The 18,487-nt window shown below is 41.9% G+C and overlaps 1 protein-coding gene across 8 annotated transcripts in view; it reads left to right on the top strand.

The window, feature by feature from the left end:
* The first annotated feature begins 2,407 nt into the window (after positions 1–2,407).
* Positions 2,408–18,487, top strand: part of FYN (FYN proto-oncogene, Src family tyrosine kinase) — a 189,289-nt gene continuing 173,209 nt past the window's right edge. For 7 of the 8 annotated variants that reach the window (XM_061623645.1, XM_061623640.1, XM_061623637.1 and 4 more), the window contains exon 1: positions 2,408–3,003. The gene's annotated coding sequence lies outside the window, so the exon portion shown is untranslated. Of the gene's footprint in view, positions 3,004–3,230; positions 3,267–18,487 lie in introns of those variants that run through there. The other variant, XM_061623644.1, reaches the window with a different exon arrangement.

Raw genomic sequence — 18,487 nt, 5'->3', positions numbered from 1 at the left:
CGCACATCTCTGCCATCAACTAAGATGGCGGCAGCAGCTTCAGTACCTTAGGGAAGCTGCGGCCACCATCTTCATTAAGGGCAATGCTAAAAAGCCGGCTGACAGGTAAGTGGGGGGCATGGGGGGCGGATTGTGGAAGGGGAGCGGAGGGCCCCTCAGGGGGCCCTCATGGGCTCCTGTAGCTCTGGGGCCCTCAGGCCAGTGCCCAACCTGGCCGCCCTTTAGAACCGGCCCTGAATGGAACCAATGACCTAGAGAGGTGGTGGGTTCTCCAACACTGGAGGCATTCAAGAGGAAGTTGAACAGCTGCTTGTTGAGGATGCTTTAATTTGGATTCCTGCACTGAACAGGGGGTTGAACATGATGGCCTTATAGGTCCCTTCCAACTCTACAATGTTATGATTCTGTGATTCTAACTTCCAATGCAAGTGCAATGTACCCACAACCTACTCTACTCCTTGGTTCTTGCTGCCTTTATGGAGCTATAAAATCAACAATGCTACAGTAAATGCAGAAATTATAACTGATAATTTATAATTAATGTCTTAAAATTATTGGAGCTCTGTCCCAGTCTAATCTCTACACAGAGCTATGCTATGCCTATGGCCCTCTAGTTCTATGCTCTAAAGTTTCCCACCTTGTAAAGCTTCCTTGACTGTCCACCTCTTTTCTTCCTTTTGTTCAATAATGCATATAGCATGGTGTAGTGGTTAGAGCAGCGTTTCCCTACCTTTGGTTTCCCAGATGTTGCTGGACTACATTTCCCATCATTCCTGACCATTGGCCATGCTGGCTGGGGCTGATGGGAGTTGTAGTCTAATAACATCTGTGGACCCAAAGGTTGGGAAAGGCTGGGTTAGAGTGTCAGACTGGAACCTGGGAGACCAGAGTTCAAATCCCTGCTTGGCCATGAAGCTCACTGGGTGACCTTGGGACAGTCATTGTCACTTACCCTAACCTACCTCACAAGGTTGTGGTGAGTATAACATCATGTTTGTATGCCACCCTGTGCTCTTTTGAGGAAAGGTGGGATATAAATGTAATAAATAAATACATTATAACCCCTATGTAGGGTTTCACTCAGTCTTATTTCTCCTCTGCTTCTTCAGTTAATTCCATGTCAATAGAAACTGACCATTCTTTCCTCAGAGCCCTATTTTTCTGCTCATTGCCTATTTTGTCCCACTTCCTTTAGCTATTTGATCTGTCTCCAGGTAACATCCTAATGTCCCTGTCTCTTGCTCTCTCCCCCACCCCAACACATCCCATAGCCTACAGCACCTTCTAACCTTAAGCCTCTCTTAACTTTATGCACTATATCTGACAATTTTCCATTCCAACATAGAAACTAGACTGCAAACATTCTCTTCCCTAAGGAAATGGGAATGTTTACTTACAAATTAAGTTGCATTGAGTTTGATGGGACTTTCCTTCCTAGTAAGCAAGCTTAGGAGTGTAACCTAAAAAAAAAGGTAGTTGAGCATTCAGAGTGAAGTGAGCAAGACTCAAAACCACAAGTATTTTATATACTCAGTACCGTCAGATGTACACTTGATTTCCAAGGTAGAAAGTAGCCTTTCCATTTAAGAAGTGAGATGCTAAGGTTTGTGCAAAGGTGTTCCTCCCTCCCTTGAAAGGTCAAGAAACTTTGGCATGTCAGTTATCTTTTGGAGTGAAGAGCACTGGAGAGTGACAGTGTCTGTAAATTTATATGTGTTCATTTACAGCATGAAAAAGAATGAACAGAGGTGCAGGGCAGGTGGCACCAGACTTTGGTGACCACAAACTGAAATTTTGAATGACACATGGTAACTTCCTCTCTCTAGCATTTTGCCCACTTCAAACCCTGCCTACTAGGTCTGTGTCTAATTTCTGTAAACTACTACATCTCTCTGGCTGGGCAAACAATGTGAAACGCTCAAGCCCTTCTGATCAAACAAGCATCCGATCTCTAGCCGTGTTCACTTGGATTGCACAGCATAGATTAATTCACAGAGATGATGCCGCCGCGGAGGAGAGTCGGTTGGATTAGATGACACGTTGGTTTTTCCAACTCTGTGACTCACTCTCATTAACATTCTTACAAAGCAAAGCCGAGACATAAAAAGGAAGAATCTCCTCCTCTGTTACTGTTTCCTGGCTGGCTGGCTGGAAGCAAGAACCCTTTCCCAAGAAAGCGCTATGTCAGCTGGAAGAACACACCCCATCCCACAGAGTGACCCGTTGCTGTGGCTGATGCGATGTGCAAAACGAACCCGATTGCGCCCGCCTCCCCGTGTAGAGCGCGTGCCAATAAGGACCGGAGTCCCCCCATCCACCCCAGAGGCGCTTCGCCATAGGCCGGCGAGGACTGTCAGTCTTCAGCCGCACCCCCTCCTATTCCCCAGTTTTGTGAACTGACGCAGGGGTGAGGAGGCGAGGGACACCACGGCAAAGCAAAGCACAAGAGTCCAAGCTCCATCCGCGCGAGCCGGCCAGGAGGAGCGCCAAAGCAGCGATGCTGCGGTTGCGCCATCTGTCAGGAGCCTGGGTGGCGGCGGCGGGAGGAGGGGAGGAGACGGACTGAGGCGGCTTTTGCCTGAGTCGTGGGCACACACACACACACACACACACACACACACACACACACACACACACACACAAACAAGGGGGGGGAGGAAACGGAGCCGCGCAGCGCGAGCCCATCTTCTCCCGGACAAGCAGCCCACGCGCCAGACAAAGCTGCCGCCCCCTCCCTCGGCTATTTGACGCCCCTAAGCCGCCGAGGCAGGGACTTTGACGTCCACCTATTCCTCCCTGCCGTTGTTATTTCGGTTCTTGCGTGAATAACAACAAGCTCTGGGTTGGAAGCAGGCTGACGACGAGCGAGGGAGCGCAACAACCTGGAGAGGGGACTCCTTATTGGCACCAACGCCGCCCTCAGGACCCTGCAGAGAGAGCGAGGGGGAGGGGGAGTTGGCGTGAAGGTGGTTCTGAAGACCAAGTGCTGATGCGCTTTCTCAGGTAAGGACCAGACCGCACCTCCTCGACTTCCCACCGCAGCCCCTGCCTCATGGAAGGGGAATGAGGCATGCGCCGGCTTTTGTATGACCGTACTGGTCGTCCCCCCCTTTGTGTGCGTGCGTGTGCGCGCGCTTCGCCTTCTGAAGTGGCTGTGATGGCAATTGTCTTGCTGGATGGCCTTTCTCATTCAGAGCTTCCACTTCTCGCGTCCTGCGTGTGTCTAATAAATGCCAGACCCAAAGAGGAGATGGGACCTAGAAAGGGTATGATGGTAGAAGAAACATGGGTGCCTTTACGATTGGAGAGGCGAGGGGGGGAGAGGCGGGGCCCAAATAACATTTGGAAACAGGGAGAGCACAAGCCATTTTCACCAACAAAATGTTGCTCTCATTCTCAGTGCAATAACGGTGACGTTGAACATGTTAGGGAGGTGGAAATGGGAAGCCAGAATAATGTCAGCGCCAAGGAATGATATCTCTTAAATGCAAATATGTCCAAAATATTTATTAGCTATCTAAAGACATCTAGTAGCCCGCTGTTTCCATATGCCATTTGTGTATAGGTGTGGGTTGAATAGAACTCTTGTTGGCTAAGGGTGGCCTGTATTTAGCCTCTGAGGATATCACTTTGGAATTAGAAGTTTTTCATTTCTTAGATTTATAGGATGTTGTGTGTGCCATAACATGCCTTTGCAGAAATGCCATCAAAGCAGAGAACTGATGATTGCTGTCTGCTCTGTGGATTGGCCCTTGTTGTGACCCTGCTAGTGACGGTGTTGCCATATGACAGGATTTTCAAAACGGGCACGTTGAAGATGATGCCTCTTATCTATAGAGTAGAGCTGGGGTTTTCTGAAACAAGGGCTGTTGCCTTTTAGGTTCTATGCAGCTGAGATGTCGAATACAAAATGTTCCTTTAAAAAAAAGGAATGCCATTTTATTCAAAGGAACATTTGATAACCCCTGATGGAAATGCATTGTGTTTGTGAGAAGATCAATTAGATAATGTTTTGTACCATGTTGTGGGAGAGGGTGATAATGACTACAATGATGTAATCCTTTAATAATTGATAGTCCTCCTATACACATGTGTTTTACACATACACATGCTGCTTTTCCCTTCCTTGGGGGTCCTTGGCAAAATTTTTGAAATTTGTCTAGGTCTCCACCCCCTTAACTCACAGACTGATGATTTTACTAGTTTAGAGGGGAGAGAGAGGGAGCCACTGAGATTCATCCCAAGCTTCATGTGCTGCAACTTAACTGCAAAAAGGGGGAGTGGGAGAAATAGTAAATAAAATGACTCCTCCCTCTCTTGCAAATAAATCTTGCAGGATGTGTGTGACAAAGAAGGCTTTCAGGGATGAAAAGAGATTCACAGAATGCTCAAGGGTAGTGAGGTTTGAAAAAGACCCCTTTTTTCTTCCCTTCCTCCTTTCATTCTCCCCCCCCCTTTCCCTGGGGGTTTCTTCTTTCTCTCTTGCTCAGAAGAGGCCACTGAACTGTCCTCAGTCTCTTTCTAGGCACATATAGGCTAGTGAAGGATTCCTAACACCACACATGTATTGCCAGCATTTTGCTGTTCCTGCAGAATGGCAGTGTATGCATTTAAGCTAACACTTCTGTTTAAACGAGCAAATCTGGTTTTAATGTATCTACTTTTAAAACTCGGAGTGATCATTCAGGAGAGATGGTGAATAAGGGGAGATCAGGAGAGCATCAGGAGCACAATCCTAGGCATGTCAGCTCAGAAGTAAGTCACATCAAGCTCAATGGGACTTATTCTTGGGTAAGTGTGTGTAAGATTGTAGCGTAAAAGACATAGTGTTGGCAAAATGCAAGGATACATACAGCTGTGTCTCTTTTTCTCCCTTTGCCCTTCAATTACTGTGATGCATTAATTTCTAATCCTCAGATGTGGGGTCAGGGTGGATTAGCAAAACACGCACAGAAACTGAAAATTTTCCCAGGAGACTTTCCTGCTCATATGTATCCGATTTGTACCATCTGAACAACTGTGTAAAAACTGAGAGTTCTTTTAAACAAACTATTCTCTTGAGAGCTCTGTCAGCTTTAAAACAATTGTTGGGTTCTTTTGCTTGTGTTTGCAGAGGATACCGTTTGTTGTGATTTAGTCTCAATGGTAAATTTGAAGGGTCTGGCTTATTTTATTTTATTTTGTTCTTCAGTGAAAAAGGAGGATAGTTTATTATTCAGGTCCTTGCCATTTTATAGTCATTTACATTTTTTTGACAAAATATAAATTAAGTACTCTAAAACAGCTTTTCCCAACCTTTGGGTCCCCAGATGTTGCTAGACTACAGTTCCCATCAGCCTCAGTCAGCATGGCCAATGGTCAGGAATTATAGGAACATCTGGGAACCCAGCAACATCTGGGAACCCAAAGGTTGGGAAAGGCTGTGAATAATCACTGATTATAGGATACAAAGTTAAGCACATGCTAACTTTTAAATTAAGAATATATTCACTTTCTTACATTGAAATTGAAGACACTAAGGCCCAAATTATATATGACAGTGACAGACCCCCTTCCACAAACACAGATATACTTTAGACATATGGTTGAAGTAGGTCAGGTGTTAAAGAATGGACACAGTCTATCCAAGATCGACCTTCTGAAGCACAAGCAAACATCATGCTTCAGAATGCCTACTTTGGATGGATTATGTCCATTCTTTTTATAATTAAATTGGTATAACAAACAGTTGGTACTAAAATGTGAGGTTGTAAAATATAATTCAATAATTTGTAAGATTTAAGGACACAGAGCAAGTGAAACAGCAACTTTAATTGAATTGCATAGTCCTTACAATGCTAGATGAAAGCTTTTCAGTCATACATGATTGTTTCTCAGACCTTATGTTCAAGAACCATCAAGCAAAGAAAGAAAAGCTGTAGCTGTGCCAGGCAATTTGTCAGATATACTGTAGTCTTTTCAGTATCGTGCTAGAGGAAATGCTATCATCATCTGGCCTGTGCAACAGTACCACAGTATTTTGTGTGAGACAGTTGGGGCAAAGAGTTGCATGGCTTTGGTAAGCTTGTTATTTCAAATATGTTTCTGGCACTTGCAAGGTGGTACTCATGTTGGTGCTACTTAGAAAGAGTTGCAGGGAGCTGCATATAATTCTCATAATCTTACCACTGAAAAAAATGCATCATTTCAGGAAAGAGTGATGCCCATTGCCTTAAAAAAGGGGGTTATGTGGTCCCTCCTGAAGAGACCCTCCCTGGATTCTGAGGTATTAGTTAACTACTGCCCAGTTGCAAATATTAACTTCCTGGGCAAGGTGATGTCCCTGGATGACATATAAACCCATTTCAGTTTGAATTCAGTGAAACAACGTTGGTCACACTGATTCTTTATCAGGAAGGAAACAGGGAGAGTTCTGCCCTCTTGATTCTCCTAGACCTCTTGGCAGTGTTCAATACCATTGACCATGGTATCATCTTGGAGCAGCTGTGTGAGTTTGGACTTTGGAACACTCATGATAGTAGCATTAAGAAACTTCTTCTCACCCCCATTGCACTTGTGCTATGGTGTCCTGCAGGAATCTGACTTGTCCTCCGTGCTGTTGAAACTACTGGAAGGCATCATTTGGGGAATTGGTGTCACCTATATGCTAAGGATACTCTGATCTAGTTCTCCATTCCATCTGAATCACAAGAGTCTTTGCAAGTGCTGGACCGGTGTTTGGAGACAGTGATGGATTGGATGAGTGCTAATAAACAGAGAATGAATCCTGACAAGATGGAGGAGCTATACGTAGGTGGTTCTCAGGTCCAGGAATTAGAGCAATGGCCTGTTCTGAAGAGGATTGCATTCTCCCTGAAGGAACAGATATGTAGTCTGGAAGTACTCCTTGATTCAAAGCTGTTGCTAAAAGCCCAGGTGATATCAGTGACAAGGAGTACCTACATCCAGCTATGGCTGGTACATCAATTATGGCCATTCCTGGACTGGAAAAGCCTGGCTTAAGTAATCCATGTTCTAATAACTGCACAATTGGGCTATTGCAGTGAATCCTTGTGTGGGACATATCCAGAAGCTGTAGCTGGTACAGAATGCAGCTGCAAGGTTGTTTAGTGGGGCAGCAAGATAGGATCAGATGTCACTAATCCTTTAAAGAACTGCCTGTGAGCTGCTTGGCCCAATTCAAGGTGCTGGTACTGGTGTACATAGCTGTGTACACCATAGACCCAAGGACTTAAAGGAGTGCTTTTTCCAATACCTGCTGCCTCATGCTTTGAGATCAGAGATGGAGGGACTGTTTGTAATTCCTCCAATGGGTAAGGCCTGTGGTGTGGTGATACAAGACAGTCTTCAGTTGCAGAATTCTCTTTGTGTTCTGGAGTCCATTAGTTTTAGTACTGGTGTTTGTACCACTATGTTTGTTGATTTTAGATATGCATTTTTAGATGTTTTAATTATTCCTTTGTGTTAGTTGCCTATTATTAAGCTGCAAACTGCCCTGAGCTCCTGAGGGTGATATAAAAATACATTTAACAGTATTAATGGTAAAGGCTGGCTTCCAGCGCTGTAGCAAGTGATCTACTTGTACAGGTTTAGAAACCTTGAATGCAAATCTATGCCCTCTTGTCTCTACACAACAAGACATTAAGTTCTTAATAAGTTCAGAATAAATGTTCTTGACTGTAGTTCATATGTATGCTTTTTGAAAGAATTCAGCTGTTGAATACAGTCATTAACTATGCCCAGACTGTATTATAGTAATGAGCACTCTTTTCCTATAAGTAACATGGCCGATAATTGATCATTGTTGCCTTACTGAGCAAATTCCATTTTTGACTCTGTCAAGCATGTACTCTTTGTCAAATTTGCAAGTATCAGTATTTGAGCTCACATTGAATAGTAGCAATTTGTGGTGTAGTGGTTAAGGTGTTGGACTAGGGTTCAAATCCCCACATAGCCATGAAGCTCACTGGGTGACCTTGGGCCAGTCACTGCCTCTCAGCCTCAAAGGAATGGAATGGTAAACCACCTCTGAATATGACCGCTCACCATGAAAACCCTATTCATAGGGTCACCATAAGTCAGAATCGACTTGAAGGCACTACATTTTACAACAATTTCCTGCAAGCCATCAGTTTCTGACACCATTATACAGCTCCAGTTCTGGGCACACAACTCATAGTTGCATCAATCTGTGTTACCACTTGATAGAGATGGCATGTTATTTTACATAATTAAAAATCCTTAATTGGAAGCAGTTATCACATGGATAAACAGTGGACTTTTGAAGTAAGTGATGTCTGCTAAATTTTTCAGAGGCTACAAATGCAAGGCGTAGCATGGGTCAATTTTTGTGGATTTTGCCGCAAAGACCACTCCTAAAACAGATGCTTGTGCTGTATAAAGTAGTGGATGGTCTAATAAAAATGTGATTGGACATGTTAAAACTGTCCAGTATCTCCAGGAATATGCCTTACATTACAGTACATTACAGTATTTTTAGTCACTGCAGTTAGACTAAAACTGTATAGGCTCCAGTAGATTGAAAGGTTGTAACTTCTTCTCCACCCTCTCCCCTTAACATGCAGCTTGTCCCTTTAAAAACTATAGGAATAATTTTGGTTCTTTGCTATGAATATAGGACACTAAAGATATTTATAGTCCAAATGGCTCTGCCAAGTAGGGGACTATTTTTGAGAGTTATACATATAACAGATCAGCAGTTTAACTAGGAACCAAATATTTCAGACATGAAGAGTATAATCCTCAATTACTATCAGTGGAGCTGCAGGCCTAAAAATTGTTTTCCTCCAGAGTTTTGTTTTTTAGGAGTATATCAGACTAAACATAAAAAGAGCTCTCCTGAATCAGGTCAGCATTTGCTATAAACTAGCATCCTTTTTCCTACAGTGGCCAGCTAGCTGCTAACAGGAAGAACACAAAGAGGGCATGAAAGCAATAACCTTTTGTTGTTTATCCCCAGAATGTAGTATTCAGAAGGATACAGGAGGTTCCCTGTCATATTTTTGTGTATAGAGTTATTATCCATGAATTCTTCTAATCCTTATTAAAAGACATCTGAAAGCTCTTACATACATAGTTACTATCCCGTCCTTGCAGGGCAAATATATGTGGTGTCACATTTTGAATGCACAAGTGTCTATTCAACTGTGTGTACACACAGTGTGCTTCATGTATTAATGTGATAAAATTACATTGAGTTGTGTGTCCTGAGAGTGGAAACTGGATAGGAGGGATTTTAAAGGAAAATCAAATGACTAGTGGAATCCTTTAAGACTAGTGAGAAAGCTGGAAGACAAGTTCACCATAGTGTTATATCCAACAACTTTTAGTATTATTTCACTAAACTTTTGATAGACTGCTTTGGGAGTCAACCTAGGAAGCTACTAATTTTACAGTCTAGGAAGCTTAAGGAAGTCTCGGTGACAGATGTTGGAATTTTCTTTGTAGATTATCTGCACTATTGGTTTGTTTTAGACCAAAGTAATAAGGTTTGCTTTATTTAAGATACAAAATGGAAACATACTAATTAGAAGATGAATGATTGTTACATCTCCATTTAAAATATTGTTTTACAGCTATATTGCAGTGGTTCTGTTGGTAGTACAACCACAAAAAGAAATAAGAGCTAAGAATAATACAAGCAAAATTAATAAGGTACAATTTTGTTTAAAAATATATATCTATGAAGTTAACTGAATGAAGATGAGCTGGAATGGTGCAGTAGAGTTTACATTTGGAAAATCCATGCATTAATTCTTGATTTGTGAAGGACTGCTTGTACAAAAACTTTCTGGAAACTTGCTCCTCACTGTTCAGGAAAAGGTAGTGACCTAGGGGGAAAGCCAGTGCAGCCAAATATTTGAGATGTAGCACACTTAATCAAAAGAAACTTTCAAAAACAGTCTTCTGACTTTCTTTAAGATATTTGAAATAAGTTTTTATTAAGAGCTTCCCCCCTTTATATATAGAATAAAATCAGTTACAACCCAGTCAGTTTTTTATATTGTTCTTTTGTGTACTTCTATGGGCTTAGGTCACAATTTTTGGTTGTTCCTTTATCAATGAAACTGAGTTTGTATTAAGTTTATTTGTTCACTTAACTTACTATTGTCCACTCTGGCAGCAGCTCTCTCACACAGCCTTCAACAACCTGGTGAAAATGCTTTGAACTACAAGTCCCAACAGCTCCAGCCATAAGGTTTCAGGTCTCTGTTTTTTGCCTGGAGACTCCAGATTTTGGGGGTCCTCTTTGGGTCTCCAGCTGAGACACCTTAATCTCTGGACTTTCAGCTTTCATGTAAGAAAAAATTACATTTCTAGGTGGTCTGGTTCAAGAGATATACACCAAAACGTCAGCTGCCCGCCAACTTCTGTTAAATCAGCTTGTAGCTGACTGCTATACCACCACCCTTTCAGATTTGTAGCCAATAACTGAAGTCTGGTTGTGATTTGTTGACCTCCAGGCAGTACCTAGACCCCATTGCAATGGTTGTTTCTTCCTGCTTATCTGAAAATCTCATAAACTGAGTAAGTATATAGCTTTGAGTTTTTTTCTCTCTTGTGTGCAGGAGTCAAACAAGTTTAAATTTTCCTGGGCTGTTGAAAAGGGCAGCGTTTTGAAAACCTTCCCAATCTGAAGCTTCAATACTTGTTTTTCTGGGAGTAAAGCTGCAATGCTAATCCCACATACCAGGAGCAAACCCCATTGAATTCAATAGAACTTACTTTTGAGTAGACATGGTTAGGATTGTGCTGTAAATTAATGGGACTTTTGAGTGAACATAGCAAAGAATTCTGTGTTGTAAATCTTTCTCTCCCCTTCCAATCCTATATTTTAAAGCAATTAAGCAGAGTTTACTTAGGTATCACAGCTTTTATTATCTGGGAAACAAATACTGAATTTGTTTTAAGTGTTCTGCAATGACCAACTGGTTTTGACAATAAACTATTATATGGGGTGCTTGTATTTTTACATCTCCAGTGTGTGTGTGTGTGTATATGGAGTCTTTCCAACAACCCTGTTAGGTAGGGTTGCCGACTGGAAACCAAGGCAGCTCACAATAAGAAATAAAGCCCTTTAAAATCCAATAACAATAAAAATGAGTATAAACAGTTGCAAAACAGTTTAAGGTGGCATGATTCTGAATTTTGGGTTGGGTGAATGAAGTTACTTATTATTTGGAGGTTGTAGTTCTGTACACGCTTCCCTGTTTGAGTAAGCCCCATTGAATACATTGGGACTTGCTTCTGAGTAAACAAACAGGATTGCACTATAAATATCTTTACAGTTTGTGTAATTAATACACAGTCATGCTTATATAAATATTTCTGCATACTATGTTCCAATAAGTATTTGATTTCACACAATGGTTGTAGATTATTATTTCCTCTACATTTTAAGCGTGCCCTTCTTCCTTGGGATGGTCATGGTTCCCTCTGTTGTTTTCATCCTGAGGGGCAGATAGGCTGAGAGATGGGTCACCCAGTAAACTTTGTAGCTCACTTCCATTTTGAAAAATTAATTTGAATTAATTTGAAAAATTAATTTAAAAGAATTTACATGCAGGCAAAGTTTATTAAGTTGATCCACACAATACATTTGAAGCACATCCAACTCGCATTTAAATCGCATGACTTTCCCTAAAGAATCCTGGAAACTGTAGTTTCCCCGTTGCAGTTATAGTTTCCACCACCCTTAACAAACTACAGTTCCCATGATTCTGTGGTGGGATTCATGTGCTTCAGTCTGTTGAATGTGCTTTAAATGAATGATGTGGATGTGCTCTAGGTATGCTGTGCATTCATTAGAGAATTGAAAATAACAATTTTAAAAGATACTTTTTTAAACAAGGGGAGGGTTGTAGCTCAGTGGCAGAGCATATGCTTTGTATTCAAAGGTCCAAAATTCAATATCTGGCAAAGACGATTGCCTGGAATCCTGGAGAGCCAATGCTAGTCCATGTCATCAGTACTGAGCTAAATGGTATCAAATGGCCTGAGTCGGTATAAGGCAGATTCCTTTGTTCCTAAAAGTGGAAAGTGACCCAAGGGCCGCAGTGACTCTAAAATCTATTTACATATATTTTTTACAACATTTATATACCGCTTTATTGTAAAAAATCTCAAAGCTGTTAAGAGAAGGAATTAAAACAATAAAATTATTGGCAAAAACAGTTAAAGACTTTTAAAAACATTCAAAATAATAAAACTAACAATGAGTTAAAAACAGACAAAAACACTTTAGCTCCTACATGCCTGGGTAGGCTTGCCTAAACAAAAATGATTTTAGCAGGTGCTGAAAAGAGTACAATGAAGGTGTCTGCCTAATGTCAATAGGTAGGGAGTTTCAAAGCATAGGTACTGCCACACTAACGGACTGATTTCTTACAAGAGCAGAACAAGTACTATGTGAAACCCATAGCATGGAAAGCACACCTTGAACTTGGCCTGGTAGCAAATCGGCAACCAGTGCAGATTTCACAGCAGAGGTATTATGTGCGGATGAGATCTCACTCATGTCAGCAATTGTGCCGCAGCATTCTGTACTAACTGCAGCCCTGGGTCAGGATGTGCTGCATGGGGATTTATGTTACCTTGGCTGACAGGATTTTTTTTACTTTTGGTTTTTGGTTGGGAATCTTGACTGGTTGTGGGATGCTGCATTTTCCTTCTAACTCATATTAATCTTGTTGTGATTGGTATGGTATTGCATTTAGGAAATCATCACTGTCTTTTCTTTTCCTTTTCTGTTTGCATTTCATTTACCTTTAACCTCACTCCCTTACATCCATAGAAGCAACAGCAGTGGCTGAATGTGCTCAGCTCAGGGCCCTTAAACCCACTGCTGATGCACCTTGTTGGTTGCATGATGGTTTGTTTCTTGCCCAATAGTGGTAAAAGAGAACTCACATACTGGGAAGTTGGCTGCAATTGTTGTTCCCAAGCTGCTGCCTGTGAAGGTAGACCAACCATGTGTTTTCACTTTTTCGGTTATTACTCACTGGAATTGGGATGGCTGTCAAAGTGAGTTTATAGCAGCCCACAGAGTAAGCAGGAAAGAGTAGAGAATCATCTTAACTTTTATTCATTTCTCAAACCTCCTTCTGAAGTAAAGGGTCAAATCTGTAAAGAAGTTTGGAGCAGCCATGTTAAAGGGTGGGGGCAGGGCATTCCAGGCAGAGGGTTGCCAACCCTGCTTGGATATGGATATCTTTGTAGAGCATTCCTAGTCAATCTTTACCAACAGCACAATCCAAACTATATCTACTCAGAAGTAAGTCCTATTGAGTTCCATGGAGTAAATGTGTTTAGAATTGCAGTCTTCAGGGGCATCCGTTTTTACTCCTGAGTGTTCCCATCTAACATCTCCACAACACTAGGCTCCCTTCTTCCTACAATGGCCTTCCGGTGACTGGCCTGGTCTGAGGGCACTTAAGCCCTTCTTGTCAGAAGCAAGTAGGCTAGATTAAATGTTCCCTACCCAGGCTCTATCTTTTAGCAAATATTTCTATCTTAATTTCCAATAAGAGAAATGTTTTTGTTTGAACTGTGTGCTCCAAGCAACTGTGGTTGATGCTTAATGTATCATGCTTAATGACATCACTTGGGCCCATCCCTGTGACATCACTCAGGCTGCCCCTGAAATCTCAGGGTTTGGGATGCTTCTTACCTGGCAAGCTTACCCAGCCAGCATGTCTAAGGATCAGGGATGATGGGAGTTGTAATCCAAAACATTTGGAGGGCACCAAGTTAGGAAACCTGCTGTAAGATATGACCAGGTGTTTTCAGCACTGTTACCTGGAGATTATCTTTTTTGTACTCATTTTCTGTCTTTAAACAAGTACTGTAAAATATCTTGAATTTAGGGAAAGGATATAATTAAGCATACTCAGCATGCTTGCTTGCAGTCAGAATCTTCCTAGATGGAGAGCTGACTTGGTGACTTCATTTGTCAGCAATGCAGTTTCTTCAGAATGATTCTATTTTACAACATGAGCATTTGTTCTTAGGAAATTCTGCTTTGTTTCACATAACTCAAAATATTTACATCAAATATTATAATCTGTCTGTGCCTAAGATACTAAAACTCTTGAGATTCTCTTCCTACTCCACCCAGTAAGTTTAGGGACTGAACACTCCTAGCAGGGCCAGTTCCAAAGGGTGGCCAGGTTGGGCACTGGCCCAAGGGCCCTGCAGCTACAGGAGCCCCAGGGGAGCCCCTGACGGGCCCTCCACTCCCCTTCCGCGATCTGTGGCATGAGCCGCGCCGCGGATAGCAAGACAAGAGCTTCCGAGCCACCCACCACCACCCGCCACCATCCCCCCACTTCACCTACCTTTCTCTGCTGTTCTTTGTGGCTGCGCGCACTGCGTGCGCAGGGTTGCCATTAATCAAGATGGCGGCTGAGGTTTCCGTAAGGGACTGAAGCCTCGGCCACCATCTTGATTGATGGCAACCCTGCCCGCGCAGTGTGCGCAGCCGCAAAGAACAGCAGAGAAAGGTAGGTGAAGTGGGGGGATGGTGGTGGGGGATGGTGGCGGGCAGCGGCGGCTTGGAAGCTCTTGTCTTGCGATCCGCAGCGCAGCTCATGCCACGGATCGTGGAAGGGGAGCGGAGGGGCCCGGGGCAGGCTGATGCCCAAGGGCCCCGGCATTCCTGGAGCCGGCCCTGGCTCCTAGTTAGTTTTTCTCAAATCTCTTCATTGTCATGGGGGAGAGGGAGCTGCTAGTATTAATATGGAGCCTCTATGTTTAATGAATGCAACTCAAGAGTCAGCCATTTTTCTTTTAGAGCTTACACATGTATTGTGCTTTGGACGCACTTACTTGGTGGAAAGGACTTGTATTCTTGTAGATCAGGCTACAAACACTCTGGTGAAGAGACATAGGAAAATAAGAGGAAAGTCAGGCTAACGAAAGGAAAATAAGCTTGTGTTGTGTTTTCAAAAATGTAGAGAACATAAGAACATAGCTACTTTATTCTGAGTCAGACCATTGGTCCATCTAGCTAAGTACACTGACTGGCACTGGCTCTCCAGGGTTTCAGGCAGGAATCTCTCCCAGCTCTACCTGGAGATGCCAGGAGGGATTGAACTTGGGACATTCTGCATGCAAAGCAGATGCTCTACCATCTCTTCCTTTAGCTTCATATGTTCTCTGCAGAGGAGGGATTTGGGATTTTTTTTTCTAGTCTGCATCTTAAATAGGAAAACTACATAAACTTTCCTGCCTTGCTCTTAAAAACTGCTGTCTGACAATCAGTTGCAGACTAAGGCTGTAGTCCTATACAGAATACACACTTAACTGGGACTAAATTTCCTTGAACTAATAGGGCATACTTCTGTGTAGACTTACACAGGATTGCACTCTACTGTTGCCTTGTTTAGAGATGACTATTGCATTCAGATTCAGGACTACTTCTTGCTTATATTTTCTACCTGGGTATGCAATTCTTGGTCTAATACACAGAGATCTTGTTAATGCAGTTAGAATGGTGCATGTTTCTATTAAAACTCCGCTTTTTATTATTAACCATGAAGAGACAGCATTAGAAAAGAATTAACCTGCAGTTCAATGTATTTCACTGAAAAAAGTGACAATTTAAACATGTGTGAGCCATTCTTATTTCAGAGAACCTACAGGATACCAGCAGATTGCAGTGTCTTTCCTAGAATTTTAGTGACTTCAGCTTTTCTCCCAAACCAAGCCAGAAGCTAACCAAAGGATACTTGATATCTTTTTACTCTTCCCAGTGAGCACTTTTACCTCTAGAAATGTTTTTTTTTCTCCCTTTCTTTCTGCGTCTAGGGTAATTACTTTAGAGAGCCTTGGGTGTATTAATATGGCTCCAAGATGGAAATCATCATTCTGTTCAGCAGCCATTATTCTGATAAATGATGTCACACTCTCACTCCTCACCCCCACCCCTCAGAATAAGCAACACAAAACATTACTTTCAGGGGAAATCTGAACTTTGCCTCGAGGCACTTAGCCCATGTTACATTCCAACTATATAAAATCACTCACTTCTTTATGAGCTTGCACATCTTCCATACATGAAATACATATAGTTGTGGCTTCTGAGTCTGTGATATTGATGTGTCTCCTGTTGCAAAATCAGTGTATGTCTTTTCCCTATAGCCTTAATTTTGCACAGGTAGCCATGTTTATTCATTTATTTAAGATATTTAACTTGCTTTTCAGTTTGAAAGCAAATTCCAAAACAACTGACTTTTTTTTTAAAAGCAAGTAACTAAAAACAAGAAAATAAAACCAGCAGATTTTTTAAAAGCTAGAAATTTATAGCACTGAATCAAGATAATAAACTGCTCATAAAAGCAGTGAAATAATATCAATTAATATAAAAATAGGTTCTGCCCATAAAAAATGCCTGGTGATCTCTTGACTTGGTATCTGAAACTTAGGAATGAAGGTGGCATGTGAGTCTACCAAGGAAAGGCATTCCATAAGTGGCCCACCACCACCACCAAAAAGGCCCTGCCTCATTTCTGAATGCAGCAGTGACTGCAGAAGGGCCTCTGATGACAGACAAAAGAAGGCACTTCATACACCATATAGTTAAACTATACAACTTGGTCCCATGCTACCCAGAATTGTGTCTACAATCAAATAAGTCAGCCAGCAGAGCTGTTTCTGGTGGTTAGTACCATTCAGTCATCTAGTTATATCAGGGCTGTGGAGTCGGTACGCCAAACCTTCAACTCCTCCTCCTCCTCTTTTTTTCTACTGTCTGACTCCTACTCCACCCCAAATTGCTTCCAATTCTACAGCCCTGGAAAGGGCTGTAAATGTCTTTTTAAATTGGAAGCTCTCATAGGAGCATTTTTATTGCTGCCTCAATATGCGCTGGTCATGGCATCGCAGCATTTGTCTTCATCTGGGTCCTGTATCATACACTGACACACAAAATGTTTTCCATCCTGAGTTATGGTGAAATGCTCAACTACAGCTGACTTCATGGGAAGCTTCTTTGACATTTTGAATTTATATTTTTAAAAATTTGTCAATCAAAATTTATTTTGAAGTTGGAGTCGGTACATTTCTACCGACTCCGACTCCACCCAAAATTGCTTCCGACTCTGACTCTGACTCCACAGCCCTGGTTATTACAATCTGCACCAATTGAAGTTTCCAAGGCAGTATCATTTAATTAAACTATGGAATTTGCTTTCACAAGATGTGGAGATAGCCACCAATTCAGTTAGCTTCAAAATGGGGTTGGACAAATCGATGGGGGATATAGTTATCAATGGCTACTAGTTGGTTAAATGCTGTCTCCAGGATGAGTACCAGTTGCTGGGGAGCAAGAACAGGCTATTGCTTTCATGTCCTGCTTGCCAGAGGCATATGGTTGGTCACAGGAGGAAACAGAATGCTGAACTATATAGGTACTGTTTTGCTAATGTTCATCTAAAATTAAATGTAATGTTGTTTCTAGTAGACATAGTCAGCTGTGGATTTTAAGCCTTTTAAGTAGATACCTTTATCCCAGTCTGCATCTGTTTTGGAATTAAGATGTTTATTGTTTTATCACTTGTTGTTTGCCACCCTGGTCTCCTTTTGTGAAAAAGCTGAATATAAATTTAATAAATAAATACTGTTTTACAAATGTGTATTTTCAGAAGGCAAAGGCATGTTATATGTGCTGAGAAGCACTTTGTGGTTTGCTTCATTAAACACACACACACACACACAGACCCCGAAAGATGGCAACCATGTTACTGAACATTTTGTTTTCTATATTGCAATCTACCCCCCAGTGTTAGCCATCATTTACATTCTGCATTAAAATATATTCTCCTATTATGTACCTACTCACAATTTAATATATTTTATAAAATTGTGATCAGGCATGCCCCCTTGCTTTTGCTATCAGTGGGAGAACCTTACTTGCCCATGTGGGCCTGCATCTCAGGTTCACAGCTATTGCTCTTTTTAATACATTTGTGAAAGTGGATGAAAAATCTTTTTGTTTAAAGAATAGTTTTTAATTTGGAGTGCTGGGGATTTATTTAAGGATAAGTGTGAGGGAGCTGAGATGGAGATGAAGGTAATTTAGCAGAACTGTTTTGTTGTATATTGGAGTGAGAAGAGACAGCCTCTAAGGTGCACCAAATTATATCTGTTCAGCTCACTTCATTTTGATAGCTGTTTTTATTAGTGGAAATGTAAGACAAAGAGTGTTGCTTCATTTTACAGTGACACCGATGAAGATTATAAACTGAAACACATTAGGCTGAATAATTGATAACTCAACATGCTGTAGATCAGGGTCGGGAACCTGTGATCTCCAGATTAGCCCCAACCAGCATGGCAAATAGTCACAGATGTTGGGAGTTGTAGTCCAGCAACATCTAGAACACCACAGGTTTCCCACCCCTGCCTTAGAGGTTCTCTCCTCTTGTTTTGTCTGGTGCCTTCCTTTTTCTCCATTGCTGTATACTAA

Source organism: Rhineura floridana, chromosome 4 (assembly GCF_030035675.1).
Source record: "Rhineura floridana isolate rRhiFlo1 chromosome 4, rRhiFlo1.hap2, whole genome shotgun sequence".
In the NCBI taxonomy this organism is placed as follows: Eukaryota; Metazoa; Chordata; class Lepidosauria; order Squamata; family Rhineuridae; genus Rhineura; species Rhineura floridana.
The sequence above is the reverse complement of the archived record's forward strand: the minus strand, read 5'-3'. Positions and strand labels throughout refer to the sequence as shown.